Genomic DNA, 19,655 nt, shown 5'->3' with positions numbered 1-19,655 from the left:
GAATTGACCTTCCACCTATTGGAGGGATCGAAGCTGTTGCTTGTCATGCAAACATCAGAGGCAAAGACCTCTGTATTGTCAGCTTGTATTGGCCTCCGAGAGCTGCGGTTAGCCGCAAACAACATGATGACATGTGCTCACTCCTTCCTGAGCCACGATTGATCTTGGGAGACTTCAACTCTCACGGAACTGCCTGGGGGGAACAGTACGACGACAATCGTTCATCGTTGATATATGACCTTTGTAACAGCTTCAATATGACCGTTTTGAACACTGGGGAAACAACACGTGTTCCTAAACCTCCTGCTAAACCAAGTGCTCTTGACCTCTCGCTTTGCTCGAATTCACTATCGTTAGATTGCAAGTGGAATGTAATCCAGAACCCCAACGGTAGTGATCACTTGCCAATCAAAATTTCCATCACCATTGGGTCGAATTCCCTCACCTCACAAGACACATTGACTGGAAAAAATATGCGGACGCGATTGCTCTAGCCATCAATTCCAGAGATGGTTTACCTCCATTGGAGGAGTATAACTTCCTTTCTCGTTTGATCTATGACAGCGCGGTTCGCGCTCAAACTAAACCCATCCCAGGTTCCACCATTTCCCGAAGGCCTCCCAATCTATGGTGGGATAGCCAATGTTCCAAGCTTTATGTAGAAAAATCGAATGCATTTAAAGCTTTTCGGAAACGTGGAACCCCTGAAAATTTTCAAACGTATTTAGCCCTTGAAGATCAATTTAAAAACTTAATCAAAGGGAAAAAACGTGCTTATTGGCGAAATTTCGTGGGAGGTTTGTCACGAGAAACGTCAATGAAAAAATTATGGAAAGTGGCTCGAAACATGAGAAATCGCTCTTCAACGAATGAAAGCGAAGAATATTCACATCGATGGATTTTTAATTTTGCACGGAAGGTTTGTCCTGATTCCGCTCCTGTGCAAAAAATTGTTCGAGATATACCACAAGGTAGGTGCGATCTTGATTCCGAGTTTTCGATGGTAGAATTCTCTCTTGCTCTGCTCTCATGTAACAATTCTGCTCCGGGATCGGATAGAATTAAGTTCAACTTGCTGAAAAACCTCCCTGATGTGGCGAAACATCGCTTGTTGAATTTATTCAATCGGTTTCTAGATAATAATATTGTTCCAGATGATTGGAGACAAGTACGAGTTATAGCTATTCAAAAACCCGGAAAACCCGCGTCCGACTTCAATTCATACCGCCCAATAGCAATGCTGTCTTGTATACGGAAATTGTTGGAGAAAATGATCTTGTTTCGCCTTGATCGATGGGTTGAAACGAATGGCCTACTCTCAGATACACAATATGGGTTCCGCAGGGGCAAGGGGACGAATGATTGTCTTGCGTTGCTTTCTTCAGAAATTCAAATGGCTTACGCCGAAAAAAAACAAATGGCTTCAGTATTCTTGGACATAAAGGGGGCCTTCGATTCTGTTTCAATAGAGGTTTTGTCGGACAAATTACACTCTCGGGGTCTGCCGCCTCTATTGAATAATATGTTATATAACTTGCTTTGTGAGAAACATTTGAACTTTTCTCACGGAGATTCGGCAGTAAGTCGGGTCTCTTACATGGGCCTCTCCCAGGGCTCATGTTTAAGCCCCCTTTTGTACAACTTCTATGTAAGCGACATCGACAATTGCCTTACACAAAATTGCAGCCTAAGACAACTTGCAGATGATGGAGTGGTGTCTGTCGTAGGACCAAACGAATCCGACCTGCAAGGACCCTTACAAGATACTTTGAACAATTTTTCAACCTGGGCCATTGGGCTAGGGATCGAATTCTCCACGGAGAAAACAGAGATGGTGGTTTTTTCTAGGAAGCATAGACCAGCAAAACCAAAGCTTCAACTTTTGGGTAAACCGATCACTCATGCTATGTCATTCAAGTATCTTGGGGTCTGGTTCGACTCCAAATGTACTTGGGGGGCCCATATTAGGTATCTGAGTAAAAAATGCCAACAAAGAATAAACTTTCTCCGTACAATTACCGGCACCTGGTGGGGAGCCCACCCCGAAGATCTTATAATGTTGTATCGAACAACTATTCTCTCAGTGATGGAGTATGGCAGTTTCTGTTTTCAATCAGCTGCCAAAACACACCTCATTAAACTCGAGCGAATTCAGTATCTTTGTCTCCGTATCGCGTTGGGATGTATGCCCTCAACGCATACCATGAGTCTCGAGGTTTTGGCAGGCCTACTCCCACTAAAAGATCGCTTCAATTTATTATCTCTTCGGTTCTTCATCCGGTGTAAGGTCATGAACCCATTGGTGATCGGAAATTTTGAGCAGCTGATCGAGCTAAATTTTCACTTCGGATTCATGAGTTCATATCATGAATTCATCTCCATGCAGGTTGATCCTTCTTCGTATATTCCCAACCGTGTTTGTTTCCCTGACTACATCAATTCCTCTGTGCATTTTGATCTGTCCATGAAGCAAGATATCCATGGATATTCAGATTACCAACGATCGAGGATCGCTCCAACGATCTTCGATGAAAAGTATGGGGGTATCAATTGTGATAATATGTACTTTACTGATGGGTCCACTATAAACGAGTCCACAGGATTTGGAGTGTTCAACGAATTTTTTAGCACCTCACACAGTCTTCAGAATCCTTGCTCAGTGTATATTGCTGAATTGGCAGCAATTCATTGGGCGCTGGACAGCGTCGCCTCACGACCTGTTGAACACTATTACATTGTAACGGATAGTCTTAGCTCTGTCGAAGCTATCCGTTCAGTGAGGCCGGAAAAGCACTCGCCGTACTTCCTTGAGAGAATACGAGAAATTTTGAGTGCTTTATCCAGACGCTGTTATGTCATTACCTTTGTCTGGGTCCCTTCACATTGCTCAATTCCGGGTAATGAGAGGGCTGACTCATTAGCAAAGGTAGGTGCAATTGAAGGCGATATATATCAGCGTCAAATCGCCTTCAATGAATTTTATTCTTTAGTCCGCAAAAATACCATCGCTAACTGGCAACGCAAGTGGAATGAAGATGAATTGGGCCGGTGGTTTCACTCGATTATCCCTAAGGTTAGCCTCAAACCGTGGTTCAAAAGTCTGGACTTGAGTCAGGACTTTATTCGCACCTTCTCCCGACTCATGTCCAATCACTGTTCGTTAGATGCACTACTCTTCCGTTTCAATCTTGCCAGCAGCAATCTCTGCGTTTGTGGCCAAGGTTATCACGACATCGAGCACATTGTTTGGTCGTGCGAGGTGTATCTGGTCGCCAGATCGAGTTTAGAAAACTCCCTTCGGGCCCGAGGAAGACAGCCCAATGTGCCGGTGAGAGATGTGTTGGCTCGGTTAGACCTTGATTACATGTCCCATATATATGTTTTCCTTAAAGCTATAGATCTTCGTGTGTGATTGTCCCTACATCCTTATACCCTCCTTTCCTTCCTTTGCGGGTAATTCTTCCCCTTGCTATAAATAGTAGAATAAGTTGAAATGTAAATACACTATAGATATACGAATAGATTTATAAATTGAGTGTTCATCAACATTGTTACAATTTCCTTATATCCCATCCTCCTAAAAATATGTCACCCTCCTAAACTCGAGTACACCGCGAGTAATCGGTTTTCCACCTTACTAACCATAGATGTAAGAAAATTGTTTATATATATATAGTTTTAAAATTATATTTAAGAATTCGGCTCCTTTAAACTTAAGTAACTGAGCCTGTAAAAATAAACGAATTAAAAAAAAAAAAAAACACATGATCGTAATCTTTCGTAGTTAATTCTCCATCCTGGTTGTTGAATGCTCGCTAGCTGTAGCGAGACTAGAATCTGTGTCTGTTTTCATTTAAAAGAAACTTCAAAATATTATCTTTGTTGGATTCTAGTTCTAGCCAAAATTTCATAATAACGTGTAAAAAAAACATGACAATTTCATACGGATATCAATACAGATTTTCTGAGAAATAAATTATAATGAAAAATAAATTGGTCCCTTGGAATTTTACTATGGCAACTTTTCTCATAATTGCTTCCTTTGGGTTATGAAATTATAAAATATTTCTTTTTACATGACACGCTGTGCTCTAATAAAAGTCAACCAATAGCTATAAAAGAAACCCATTCCCAAGGGGAATTGGGGAAGAACTAACTAGAAACGGTCGAAGATAACAATTATATGAAATAAAAAAAATTCTACTAAAAAGTTGATTCTCAACTCCCGTCTAAATCGAAGGTAACATTCAAAGTGATAAACGGGATAGAATGAAATAATTTCACAGTTTAACATCAACAGTGCGGTCGTGTCTTGGACACTGACACTCCAATTTTTTAAATATATTTTTGAGCCAAAAATCCACAGAAATAATGCATCTGTTACAGAAAAATCAAATTCCGGTAATTTATACTCCATTATATCGACAATGAAAAAAAAAACAATTCTAACATCAAGTCTAGAAACAGTACTTCCACTCAAACAATGATCTCAGTCAGTCGAATGTGGTAAGTCAACGGATACACATTCACCTCATATAATCCCCATTTTCGTTCCAATTACATAATCATCGGTCTGAAAATTGAGTGACAAGAGCTTACGTAATTCATTTACTCTGCCCTTTTCGCCCCACACAAAAGCTGCAACGTTTCGCCGTAGACCGGATGAACTATTCCGCTCATCCATTAAATCCCGATTTATTGTCACCGGCGGCGGCGGCGGCAGCAGCAGCAGCGGCGGAAGTGTTTATGAACGGCTGACACCTATGTAGACCGCTTTAGCACACCTGCTGGCTGGTGGTGATGGTGTGTGGGTGAGTGTGCTACGGTTGTGTCGCCTTAAGACGATAGTAGACGAGAAAGAGAATGCCCCAGCCCCATTTTGACTTATGATCGGCTTCATAATTCTCCGGAACCCAGAGCTCGGGTTGCTTCTCGAGGACCGTTGCCAAGTGGGCTTCGGTTTAGAAATGCACAGACGCCCCGCCAGCAGCAGCACCCGACGTGGAAAGATTGTGTATAATCTTTGCGGCATGAATGTATAAATCTAAACTTAAATTAAGTTGAGTCGAGTTAATTTAATATTTATCATGTTCATGCTCACAAGAGGACAAATGCAATGCTAAACCGGAAAAGGAGGAGGAGGAGGAGAGAGGCACCAAGTGATAGAAGCTGGCACTTTATACACAGTGGGAAAACTAGAACACTGGAGTGGTGCCCCGCAGGGACAGAGCCACAAATGGAAAGCTTAAGACACACATTGGCATATCCATATCTCGCACTTTTAGAATCCGTCGGATTCGTTGCTTCTGGGGCGTCGTTCATCCGGGCTACCCCCGATCTGCCTGATATTTGACTGAATGGGGCCTTGCTGGGAGTGATATGACAAACCCCATTATGCAGCAGTTTAAAACAAATGGAAAGTTACACATCATATGACTTTGCTCAGATATGCGATGGAGGAGGACGGGACCTGAGGACTGCCATTGTCTTAATTTTCTGCTAGAGCTGGATCCAGCTACGCCCTTTTGCTTTTCCTAAGGAGGTGTATAACTTGGTTAAGAATGAGTTATGGCACTTTAAAGCGACAGTGCAACCAGAAATGCATTCGATCGGACGGTGTGGAACTTGAGACCGAATTGCGATCGATTTACTTTACAGCGTCATTAAGAACAAGTCAACTTCTTCTTCCTCGGCGATTATTGATATAAATAATTCTATTGAACAAAGATATTGTGAAAAAATATCTCGTTTGGTGACTCGACTAGGTCGAAAACACGGATGTATGAATGATATGTGGCATTCAACTACGGCCGAGAAGGGATGACTGAATTGGCACCTCACGGACGACCATTCACCTCTTCAACTGATTAAAATCGACCAAATAAAAGGGATGGTGCTCGGAAATCGTCATTTAAGTTTGAGAGAGCTAGCCCGTGGGTTAAATATCTCTCACGAGACCGTTCGTCATATTTTGGTTGATGTTTTGGACATAAGAAAAGTCGCAGCACGACTTGTACCAAAAGAACTCAATATCCTGAAAAAATTAATGGAGGTTGTGTTCAAGATACGACTGGATTGTTGACGTAGAACTACGATTTTATTTTATATAAGTCGCATATTTATAACTTCGGCTATTATTTTATAATACTGTGAAATTTTAGAAATAACTGTTTAGTAGATTGGTATGATCGCCCTGAAAAGTTTTTTTATCGTAGAATCAGTTGACGATAATTCATTGATGATTCATTCTTGCATCCCTAGTGGCGAAAATTATGTTACTAGAAAAATTACTGACCTCGATAAAAGTTGCATTACTGTGTCTTGCTCATGATAAGCACAGCTGTCATCCTTAGTGGAGAAAATTTTGTTACATACAAAATTATAGAATGACTTTTACTTTCTTGGTGACTAAATAAACGAAATAAACTCTTTCGCATTGCTTCATTATGATCAAGATTAACACAAATGCAATCTCCCCTTTCTCCCCTCCTTGTTTATATTCATCATCACGGCTGCATAATTTGCACCACCAAATAATTTTGCGCTCGTTTCAACAGAAGCCCTTCCTGTTAATATTGCCGGTCTAGATTACCTTACCTCTCATCCTTTCTGAAGAGAGTTTTGCTACTGTCATGCGAACCCAAATCACCGACAAAATTTCAGAACATTTATTTTCTTGGTGAGCCCACGATAGCCTAGCCAGAGCTGCAATCCATCACCGTCAATGTCACAAAAAAGCTGACCATAGTCACTCAATTCCTCTCACGTGAGATCCAAATATTCAGTAGTGATACTCACTATTTTGTTTCTGACACCTAACCAAATGACGGTTGGTTTCAATGCCTCTCACTGCCGATCGCTCTGTTTACAACTTTACGTTACGAGAGCGGTGGTTGTGGCGTATGATGGTAGTAGAAATGTGAGTGATCAGACAGTTCCAATCATTTTTGACAATCGCGACGGTTGTTTAGATTCGTTTGTTGAAGTAGAAGTTGTTGTTGTTGTTAGAGATGTCTAAATTTTTCGTTTATTCGATTAATCGTGGGGCCAATATTCGATTCATTCGAACAATTGTCTTTCAGTATTCGATTAATCGAGCGAATATTTATTTCTTGTAGTTAAAATAAACAGACATATATAATAAAAAATATTATGGTGTCATGATTTTAAAACTTACATTGAATATAATTTTCAAATCAACATGGTGCAGCATAATGGTTTTTGAATGAAATTGTATTTAAGTATATTGATAAATTTACCATTTCATAATTATTTTGCGGATCATGAAAACGATCCGATTGAAAACCGACAATGCGTGTTTTTTTTTATTTTGAGTTAATCATTACCAGAACTATTGAAATTTAGTTAATAAACGTGTGATGAACACAAAAATTTTATTTTTTCATAAAACGAAAGAAAATTGCGATCTCAAAGAATCGCTCAAAAATCATCCACTTGCATTGAGGCTTTATTGAGAAACTTCTTATACCGTGCCATTCACTGCGCCACGAACAATTCCAGATGGAATATATGTTTGCTTCCTTGCTGCATCCGGTGTTCATAGTACCCGGCAAAATTCAACGTTTGCGTCTTCAGACTCGTCGCAATTTTTAACCAGATTCGGTACCAATCCACAGATTATAACATTCGATAGAACGCCTTGGGATAGCAGTTCGTATAGCTGTTTCCTCACCACTTCCAGCTTCTGTGGACTTTGTTCGAGGACAATCTGATTGGCGGTTTCTCGAAGGAATATTTGCCCGTCGATTTACGGCACCCCTTAGTTGATCGTGAACGGTTACAGTTGTACCTTGCAAGCTTCCAGCATGAGGATAGCGTAATTCTTTTCGTTAGCTCCGAAGGAATGTGCTGAAATGCAAATAGTGTTGTTACATTCAAGAAACAAACAAATGACAATCTTACATACAAAATTTTAAGAATATCCTCCTAAGATAGAGCCGGCACTCTTACTCAAGCAACGACTCCTAACCGCGGGAATAACCCGCGAAGTAGAATTGGCGCACAAAATCAATCTGCACGTAGACAAATACTTTTCAATGGTTCTTCTCAGCGCATCCTGGGTATCTTTGGTCAGCTAATCCACTTCGGACAAGACGAGTCTCATATTCCCTCTACCCACTGGGATAAATTTGCTTGCTCAAATTCGACACGACCATCCTGTTATACATCACGGCAACCGATGAATTCAACTCGATGTGGTAATTACTGCTGATGCTCCTGATTTCCACCTTCCGGTTCGAGGGCGTTGTGAAATTCATTATCTCATTGCGTAGCCGTTCCGCGCCCGGTTGGTAAAGTTTCCGCAGCAGACACACGATGCGAATTTTGTTACTGGCGCCTGGAAGGGCCGTAGAACATGCGGGGAGTCTCCCTGGGAGCAAAGATTGATCAGATGCGTAACTTGCGTTTTGTGGTAGTCCCGTTTGGATAGCTGGCGCGGTCGGTAGCGGTCAACCCAGAGAGCCATTGTACATAATAATATTTGATGTATAATGTATACAAAAATACTTGGTGACTTGTGACTTGGTGACAAAGCCACGAAAACAATAAAAAACGATTACAATCAATAATAACGAAAACAAAATCCATTTTTTATGCAAGGTCAAAATTTTTCAATAAAAGGTCAATGGCTTCAATTTGAAATGTCGATCGTCGGAATCACTCTAGGAGTTCAAAAGTTATGAATTTTTGAAAAAAGTCATTTTTGGTAAAAAGTGAAAAAAAATAAGATTGTTCGGACCACCCTAAAATGGAAATGGTCACCCTAACGAAAAATAAAAAAAAAACGGGTCTAATTGTTTGCGATAAAGATCAAATCTACCACTTCTCACGAAAATCTGAGAACCACTATATCGGTTTGGCATGGAATGGTTGTATATTTACTATGTTTCAATATTTCATCAATCGTTACATATCGTTGTATTGAAACTATTATGTATTACTTGAACAGTTTAAATTGTTGGGTTCCTGATTCGGTATTACCAAATACGGTACCAACATTCTATTAAATATTTACTGGAAATTTGTGTTTTTTAAGAAAAATTATTTATTATAATCAAATTATTATAAATTGAGCTTTATTTATCATCTAAATTTATCTTATTCAATTTATACCATCAAAATAGGCCCCTTCTGAAGAAATACCTTTTTCCAACGAATAATCCAGCCATCGAAACACTTTTTATAACTGTATTCAGGAATTGTCTCAGCTCACGTAGCGAATACGTTTTTATTTCTTCAATGTTGTCCCACGAAGTGGTAATTTGAGTTCGGGGATAGGAAAAAGTCAAATCTGTGTTAGAATTTGATCGTTCAAGCATTTCTTCAGGCACTTTTTTTTCCAAAATATATATTTTATTAAGGCACATGTGGCGTTAGCCTGACGGGGCCGGGAGTCCAATATTTTGACAATTTTTGTCTTACAACTATGTTAGTAATATGTAACCGATTACTCGCGGTTGGCTCGAGGTTAGTATTACAAGTGTTCTCATAATTGGTGTTGCAGTCTTCGATGCTCTGTACGTGTGCCCGACACGGGATACTTCCTATTGGGATGCAGCCGACCATTAATCAGCAACGCCCCCCTAGTCTGTACCCCATATCTAGCGTGGTGCGTCTTTCTCGCCTCGAGGAATCCAGGATAGAATGGTCACTAGCCGGCGCAATCATCAGCTCGTGTAGAGTTGTCATGAGCGGTACAACCTTTGGCTCTTGTTGAATGATCAGTGGACTGCACAACCTTCGGCCCGTGCATCTGTAAAGAGTGTGTGTATGTATTGCCGCGACTAAGTAAAAGTTTATCGATCGGATAGGAGGGATATGAAACGGGGACACAACGAAGGAAACATCATTAAACGTTGACATCGGCGTTTCTGAGGAACAGGTATAGATGAAGCAGAAGATCAGGATCGTGGAGGCGATCTGGCGTAGCGGTAACATCCATACCTCTCACGCTAAAGGTCACGAGTTCAATTCTCACTCCCGACATTCTTCCGAAATGGAAGGTAAAAGTGACGAACCAGCCAATTGTGTTGAAAGTCACTATAATACAGAAATAAAAAAAAAAAAAAAAAAAAAAAAAAAAAAAAAGATCAGGATCCCGGCTACCTAAGATATCCCGGACAGGCACTTAATTGCGATGAAATTTTTGACGTAGAACTACGTCTTTCATTAAGGGTGCCAAATCAGAAAACAGGTCACGTATTTATGAAATAAAATTAACGTTAATGACTGTTTTTGACGGGAACGGATTTAGGCGATTTACATACCAAACGAATCGGAAATTCCATAAGATTTGTTTGATATGCTATACATTACAATCCCATAGGCGGTATATGGTATAAATTGATGAAAATTGGAAGCATTTCCATTTCTTCACACATTTGTTCTGTCCATTTGTGTGCTTTCCCGAACAGAGCTGTCAATAACGAGCAACTTATCGACGAGTAACGAAGGGGAAATCGTAAGATTAAAAGTCTCCGTGATCAAAGGAAAAGAAGAAGAACGAAGGGGAATATTTGCCTAGAGCATGGGTTTTCAGATTTTTTTTATGGCAGAGCACTTTTTTTAGCAAAAACATTTGACGGAGCACTTGCATTTTTGAATCAATAGAACAAATCCTATTTGCATTGGCATTACCCAACTGGGAACAACTCTATTTCGGTTGCCCATCGCAGTTACACTACTTCTGATCCGGAGATAACAAGATAAATCACTATATGTCCAGTGAAATTAAATAAAAGAATGTTTTTCTTAAAGGCGGGTTTTCAACCGGGCCTCAATTCAATTTGAAGAACATTGTATTTTCAGGCATGTATTTTGTTTTCATCTTTTCAGATGGCCTTAATGTTTTTAGTGGCACTTCGCCGACTCTACGTAGTATTACACGTGTCATTTGTATTAGTACTTAGTTTGTGGAACGACACGCCTTGATTATTCCCTCTATTGCAGATCCCGATCGGGTTTGAAATTAGCAAAATGATGCATTTTGAAACCCGTTCGACTTCGATTTTTTTTTACCAAATTTGTTTCTCATCATTGCAACGATGCTAAATTTTTAGACATGTTCGCGATTTTACTGATGTTTGATGTCCTGCCTATCCTGTTGCAGACTTATATTTTCAGTTGCAGGCTACAGGGATATGGTATTTCTACTCTTTATGACTTGATTCCCTGCGCTAATAACCCCTTTTTTATACATTGCTTTGCTATTCTCGCGGTTACAAAAATATATGTCGAAGACTTTCAAAAAAAAACATCGGCATCTCTGGAGGTGATGACATTTACTTTGACAAAGGCCAACACGAAAACAACAAGTCACCAAGTATTTTTGTATACATTATACATCAAATATTTTTGTGTACAATGGCTCTCTGGGTTGACCGCTACCGACCGCGCTAGCTATCCAAACTGGACGCCGCTATATTTTTTCAATACTTTTTCTCGAAAGCTGAGGATTTTTTACATTTTTTATTGTTTTCATGGCTTTGGACTAGAGGCCGCTATATTGTTTTAAATATTTTTTCTTGAAAGCTGAGGATTTTTTACATAACATATCTCGATATCAGAGATGCAATTTTTTCGTTTTTGAGATGTGATTCAAAAGTTCATGGGCTCTAATTTGATATGTCGATCATCTAAATTGGTTCAATAGTTTAAAAGTTATGAATTTTTGAAAAAAATCATTTTTGGGAAAAAGGTAAAACAATAATTTTCCATACCACTCAAAAATGGAAAAGGGAAATATACGGGTCTTTTTATGTTTTGCGATAAAGAACAAAACTACCACTTTTGGCGGAAATCTGAGAACCACTATATCGGTTTGGCATGGAATGGCTGTATATGAAATATAGTAAAGCTGCATATTTCATTCAGAAAGAGCATAAACTGAGTGGAAAGTAGCTGTTAAAAGTTAAACTAAATGATAGAGAAACTTGTTCTTAGAGTTATAATAAAAAGTATTAGATAAAATGTAAAATGGCTTAACATTAAAAAAGGTCTACAGGAGAGCTTCGTTATAACGTACAAATTTTCAATGGACGAATTCCACGCCAACTCGTCTTAGGAGTGTGCAGCACCATCTCAGATTGCAGTGAAACAGTGGGTGTAAAGACGTTGGTCATTTGACCAACGTTGCATACTTGAAAACTCCACAAAAAGTAAACTACTTTTTGAAAAAGGCAAGTTTTTCCTAATTTTTTACAAAAATTTCTAATTCAAAAACTATAATATCTACATAATTTTGGTCAAAGAATGAAATGTAGAAAATTGTTTCAATTTTCATAAAACAATAATGCATTATTTCGCTTCTCCTCAGGATTCCATTGAATGTGCCAGCCACCTTAGGAGAGAAAAGAAAAGCAAACAACAGCTCACAAGCTCGTGCGTGTGTTGGTTTCGTTCTCTTATTTTTCATATTTTCATATTAAAGTTAATGATGTTGGTTTGTCCAGTCGAAAATATGATCATGGTTTGTCCACTTTTATGAATACTCTAGTTCCGCGCACCTGTGTCAAATCAGGTATTCAAATATTTCAAAACATATAAATAAATTGTCTTTTTCATGATTCACAGTAGTTTAATGATTCAAAAATCCACCTTCTAGTGGCGTCAATGCGCCCCTGATTTGAGTTAATTTTTGATCATCCTATTCAGATCTTTTCTGGATTATAACACTTACAAATATTGTAAACATCATGTTTGTACACCATTTGTATCAGAATTATATATCTAATTTATATAATTAATGCATCTCGATGACCTCAATTCTGATGTCGAGGCGCTGATATTGGTTTGTCCACATGATTACTATGGCTTGGCGTGCTGCAGTTTGTTTTTGTTGTCCTTCGTGCGTAACAGATACAAAGTTTCTCCATGTTGAGTGCCACCTTTAAAATGCCCAAGAAATCCCTCGATTGACACTGAAGCTAGGTTTCCGACAAAACCGTGTAGAATGAAGTCTCCGATTTTGCTATGTAGATCCGTGTAAAAGTAAATAAACTCCCACACCCAAACTAGCGTTGCAAGAAAGCATTTCATTTTCGGCAGAAACCATGTTTTTTCATGCCTTGTAGCGTCAAAGGAGCAAATAATGTCACCTGTCCCCCAACGCTTTAAAATGTTTGTATGTAAGGAAGCAGACATCTCTTTTTTTTCTTTTTTCATCTTTTTTGGGATTGCACCCAAAAAAAAAGGTCCAAACGATGTGAACGGGAATCGAACCAAGGCCGGCTGGAATGCAAGACTATTTTACACGACCACGCTATTCACATAGCTCATGATGCTGTTGCACAGAAGCGTGATAATAATAAATCTCATTACAAATTGAAGTTAAAAGTGATTTCTAAATTTACTCTTACTCTTTTACTCTTAGAAAACACTTTCCAGCATAAAGGAGATCTATATCAATCTCGGTCTGGGCCGTGTACATAGGTGGCAAAGTAATGCGGGCTTATTTGAAACATGTCTCTTGTTTCGCTCACTCGTATTAAAGGGTGTGTCACATCAAATTGCATCACGGAAAAAACGCTGTAGAAATTCGCCCAGTAGACCGATCCTTTTGAAAATTTTAGACAGTAAAATAAAAACTATTAAACAACTTTTGGCATTTTCTTTTTATTCATACTTCGAGCCCGTATGCTCGCACCTTCCTCTTTACCCCGTCCATAAGGTTCTGTACAACGTCAGGTTGTAGTTTTTTTTGAACAGAAATCCATTTTCTCTTGAAGTCCGCCTCCGATTTGACAACTTTTGGGTTCTTCCGGAGGGCCTGCTTCATAATCGCCCAATATTTCTCTATTGGGCGAAGCTCCGGCGCGTTGGGCGGGTTCATTTCCTTTGGCACGAAGGTGACCCCGTTGGCTTCGTACCACTCCAACACGTCCTTTGAATAGTGGCACGATGCGAGATCCGGCCAGAAGATGGTCGGGCCCTCGTGCTGCTTCAATAGTGGTAGTAAGCGCTTCTGTAGGCACTCTTTAAGGTAAACCTGCCCGTTTACCGTGCCGGTCATCACGAAAGGGGCGCTCTGCTTTCCGCAAGAGCAGATCGCCTGCCACACCATGTACTTTTTGGCAAACTTGGATAGTTTCTGCTTGCGAATCTCCTCCGGAACGCTGAATTTGTCCTCTGCGCACAACAGGCCCGGCAGCTGACGAAAGTCCGCTTTGACGTAGGTTTCGTCGTCCATTACCAGGCAATGCGGCTTCGTCAGCATTCCGGTGTACAGCTTCCGGGCTCGCGTCTTCCCCACCATGTTTTGCCTTTCGTAGCGGTTCGGAGCCTTCTGAACCTTGTATGTACGCAGGCCCTCCCGCTGCTTGGTCCGCTGGACGAATGAACTTGACAAATTCAGCTTATTGGCGACATCCTGGACCGAACTTCTCGGATCACGTCTAAACTGCTTAACTACGCGCTTGTGATCTTTTTCACTGACGGAGCATCCATTTTTTCCGTTCTTCACCTTCCGGTCGATGGTTAGGTTCTCGAAGTATCGTTTTAGTACTCTGCTGACCGTGGATTGGACGATTCCCAGCATCTTACCGATGTCCCGATGTGACAACTCCGGATTCTCGAAATGAGTGCACAGGATTAATTCACGACGCTCTTTTTCGTTCGACGACCTTTTTCCAAATTTACGAAAAATTGACAGTGAAGCATGGCCAACGTGATCTATACACTCTTGTCTGATTATAAGCGAAAGCTGAAGATATAATTCCTAAAAATTAAATTTCTACAGCGTTTTTTCCGTGATGCAATTTGATGTGACACACCCTTTAATCTTACATTGCCGTGCCATATATATATATTATACAAATGCTTATCAGTGTTTGAGAGTCATGATATTTTCTGTTATTTTACGCTCATTTAATGTAATAAATCGGGATGACAAAACTTGAGCTAAAAATCAATTTTGGGTGCAATATGTGCTCAATTCAATTATTTATTTGAATGAAACAATTTTAAAAATCTACTTTTGAAATTTAGTATAGATAATTAATAAAAATAATAAAAATAAAAACAGCATACCTGATGCGATGAATTCGAGAAGATCTCAGATTCGACTTCAGACTTCGTGTTAAAATTTGCATAGATTTTTTTTGCTCTCTTTACTAGAGAGATCTTAAACCAAAGGCTGGTTCATTTCTGCTACGCTGCGTAGATTGTTTCGCTTTATAGACCTCCTTATGGATCCTATGCTGATGGAGTTCGCCTTGAACGTAACTCTTCATCAGAATCGTTGTGTCTGGCTTGTGGGTTTCATAAATAATATTAAATAACTTTTTTATTTAATTTATTACATGTCGTTCGTCATCAGCCAGAATTGCTGCGTGTTGCGTCCCAACCGATAACCTTTCATTTTTATGTTAGTATTGAATATCTCTGTTTCAACCTTTCGAACCACCAATGGCTTGCGGAAAACTATACCTTCTTTCCACCCGTCCAGTGGTAATGAACATGAACTCGCACTTGTAGTCAAAAATGTGATCCTATTTTACTTGCTTCCACATGAACTACATATATACGTTTTTAAAGTTTTCCAAAATTTGTTATTTCATAAACCGTATAAAAGTGAAATCGTGTAAAACAGATACCGTATAAATAGGGGGATAAGTATTTTGTAAAAAAGCATAAATTATGAATGGATCAATATGGTGGCAGTAAACTCAGGCAATGAGAAATGCAACATCTTCTTGAAAATTCGAATTTTTTTATTCAAAAATGGTGATTTCCGAAACCGGACAAACAATGATCATTTTTCGGACAAATGATCAGAGGTAGACAAACCATGATCATAATTTCTCTTTGGGTAAAATCGTTAAAAAACATAAAAATTTGGATAATTTTAGCGCCTTATGGTATTATTAACAACTAAAGCCTTGGGGCTTTTCAACTTTGTTTGTTTTCAAAGTGGTGTTGATGTATTCAATTTGTATTCCGCCCTTACTCCATTTGGGTCGTTACAATTTGAGAAGCGCAAATTGAGCTAATCAAAACGTGGGATCTAGCGCGTTTAGATGAGGCTCTACATTTCTACATTTCACAATAATTCAATTGTTTATATAAAAAAAATGCTGATCTTAAAAAATATATTCGAATATTCTCAATCAAGTTATGAGAATATATTGGCGTTCTATTGAGAAATTGTTGAATTATAAGCGTTCAGATTCCTTCATTATTTCCTAGATGTTCAATGTTCAAATTTTTATTCACCCCCCATATATTCCACTTAGACGTAGTCCCACGTCAAAAAAATAATGTTGAATAATTTAAGTTTGAATTCAAAAAGCTCTTATTAGAATATTCCAGATCATCGCAGGTTCGTGTATAGTTGAATTATTGCGTCAGTCGTTCCTCACTACTCTTTTTGTTCTCAAATTCTACCCGAAAGAATCACAAACATCAGTTCTAAACTGTCACTCATTTTAAATGGAAATTAAAATACCAATAATACTTAATGAAAGAAGTAAAGGAACCCTAAGGGTCTGAATCATCGTCTCTTCATGACCTCTACTGCAATAACTGAGTAATTAATTTGTATAATATGCATTCCTCATGGACATGGATCAACCCTTTGCGGTCGAATTGAATTTTAACATGGGTATCGTACTGGTCGTAATTATTTATACATGAAAAATCAGTGATGCATAACTTTGTGAGATTATATGTAGTGTATTCATAACTTGTGAGATTATGAAAGACGAACATGATTAATTTTTTTGTAAACTTTAAATAATGTTTTACTAAACATGTGTTACTTTAATGTAAAGAAATATGTAAAAGATTGTCTTCATCTGATATCTTTCAAAACAGTCCCTAAAATGCAGCCCTGGTTTTCGCATATATTATCAAAAAAAAAATAGTTTGGTGTCATCCGTCTCTAATCTTTCTGTTTCCTGTCTGTTTCCTCAAGCATGGGTAACAACTTTAGTTTATACTGAGTACCCTTATTTATTATTCATTGAAGTACCGTTTTAATTCGTGAATAAGTTCACTAGACATTAAAATTCGTTTATCAAAAGTTTGAACTGATAAATTGTTGCGTAAAGTATATGATTAGTATAGTTTTTTGCTGTGGTGGCTGAGAGCAGACAAGCGACCCCAAAGAGTTAAGGAATTGAAATGCAGTACGAGCAAACAATGTGAAAATACACTATGAAATCAGAAAGTACCGGGATTTTTTTATTTAAACGTAGCGTGCATGCGGGAACCGGTTTATTTTTTTCTTATGTTGGTACGACCTTAAGACGCACATGTGCCAGGTTTTAGTGCCATCCGATCATTAGTGTCCGCCAGTACGCCACAAACGGCCGGAAATGTGAGGCGGCAATCCTTGAATTTTGCATGATTATAAGGCGCCATCGCATCGAACCCGAATAGTACTGAATTATTCGAGCAATCATCAAGTAAATACAATCGAGCAAGCACCGTATTCACCTGATGTGGCCTCATGCGTCTATTTTTTTGACGTAGAACTATGTCTTTCAGGAAGGGTGCTAAATCAGAAAACAGGTCACGTTTTTATGAAATAAAGTTAACGTTAGTAACTTTTTTCACTGTTAACGAATTCTCATGATTTGCACACCAATCGAATCAGAAATTCTCTATGATTTGTTTGATATGCTATACATTACAATTCGCTAATCTCTAAACGGTTTAAATTCATGAAAACTGGAAGAACTTCCTTTTTTCCCATACATTTGTTCTGCCGATTTGTGTGCTAACCCTACCTGTATATAACCCTACCTGTATATCGAATACTTATAACTCGATCATTTCTTAACAGATCGGAAAGATGTTTGCATCAATTGATAGGAAATATTTCTACGCGTCTACGCGTCTGCGTTTCCACCAACACAGACTGTTGTATTTTTGTTCCCACCGAGCTGTGTTTCCCTAACACGGACTTTAAAATCAAAAATCAAAACAAATATTTCGATGCATTCTAAAATAATATTCGAAGTGGTAAACGAGTCGATTGCATAATATAATTGCCTAGTTCTACGTCAAAAATATGCGGTCGGGTTTTAGATAAAACCCCTTACAATTTTTGACGTAGGACTACGTCTTTCATTTCTATACCGGGGTGTAAAATCGAAGTTTCGAAAACGAAAGCGTTACGCCGGAGACCGAGATTTTGAGCGTTAATAGCTCCTCAACAACTGAACGGAATGGTATGATAAACACTTCATTCGAAAGATAAAATGTCTACGCTACTTGTTATTTTTTAACTTGAAAACTTGTTTCAATAGCCCTTAAATTGCTTACAGGCTATTGAAATCACTAATCGATATATAAGCGAGTACCGCTCGGAAATCCACTCAGTTATAATTGAACAGCGATTGAGTTACCATCACATTAGATGCGAATGAACTGCAAAGTTTAAAGCCTCTCAAACACAAAGAATGGAAGGTACCATCGCAGGAATGAAAGGATGTTTTCCTAACAAAGACTTCAAAACCATGGAGCCAGAGAAAATCGGCATTGCAAAATAGATACAAGCAGCGGGTACTTTTGTACTCGTTTGCGTTTCTGCAAATCGTAATATTTCCCTAACACAGACTTTAGAACCATGGAACCAGGGGAAACTGGCAATGCAAATTAGATGCAAGCAGCGGGTACTTTTGTACTCGTTTGCGTTTTTTTCTCAAACCGGAATGTGTTTTCCCAACACAGTTTCCGATACCAAAAAGTTGGGAAAATCGGCATTCCAGATCTCGGCAGTACTTTTTATACCCCCATGCATTTTTACACTCCGGAATGCGTTTTGCTAACACGGTCTACAAAAGCGGGTACAAATACAATGTTTTGGCTCGGTTATTCTGAACTTCTACGCATACCGTTTGATGATTAGGCAAAATGTTGATAACTATTTGCTGCGATAACCACTACCATAATGCATGAATTGACCTAAACTGGGATTTGTTTACAATTGAATTCGTAAATTGTTTCATTCATTCACTAGTTTAATCAATAATTTAATCAATAGCTCTGCGCAGCGGCGATATCGTACCCAATGAGGAACATTCGAAGTGCGGTTATTGCTAATTGAAAAAAAAACAAATAATTACTAAGCCGACGGCAGTCCTACGTCAACCTTGCGGTTATATCATAGATATAACCCATCCATAGTTTTTTGTTCCCCAAGTTGAAGTAGCCACTTCGTGGAGAGAGATTTCAGTCGATCGAGGAGATCAAAGAGAATGCGACGAGGGAATTGAAGGCCATCCCTTCGTCGGCTTACCAGGGATGCATGGAGGGCTGGGTCAAGCGTTGGCACATGTGTGTTGCTTCAGATGGATCATATTTTGAAGAAGATTTTAACTCTATTTTGTTTTATTTAAAAATACCCGGTAATTTCTGATCATAGGGTACATTTCCCATAGCATCGCGTATTTATCTTTTTGGGAAAGCTGATTCTCATTCTGATAAAATTTCGTTTGCGATTATGAAAACAACTGTAAAACGGTTGAATCTGGCAACACTGACCAGCCTAAATTCTTGACTCTCGACTTCCCTGTACAGCAGAAAGGTGGAGCGAGCAATGTCTTTGATTGGTACGTATATTTGCGCCCCGGTTTGTGCAATGTGTACGGGTGTGTATGTCTATTTCCCGGATAATTTATTAAATGTAA

This window comes from Toxorhynchites rutilus, chromosome 1 (genome assembly GCF_029784135.1).
Source record: "Toxorhynchites rutilus septentrionalis strain SRP chromosome 1, ASM2978413v1, whole genome shotgun sequence".
Lineage (NCBI taxonomy): Eukaryota > Metazoa > Arthropoda > Insecta > Diptera > Culicidae > Toxorhynchites > Toxorhynchites rutilus.
Note: the sequence above shows the minus strand (reverse complement) of the source record.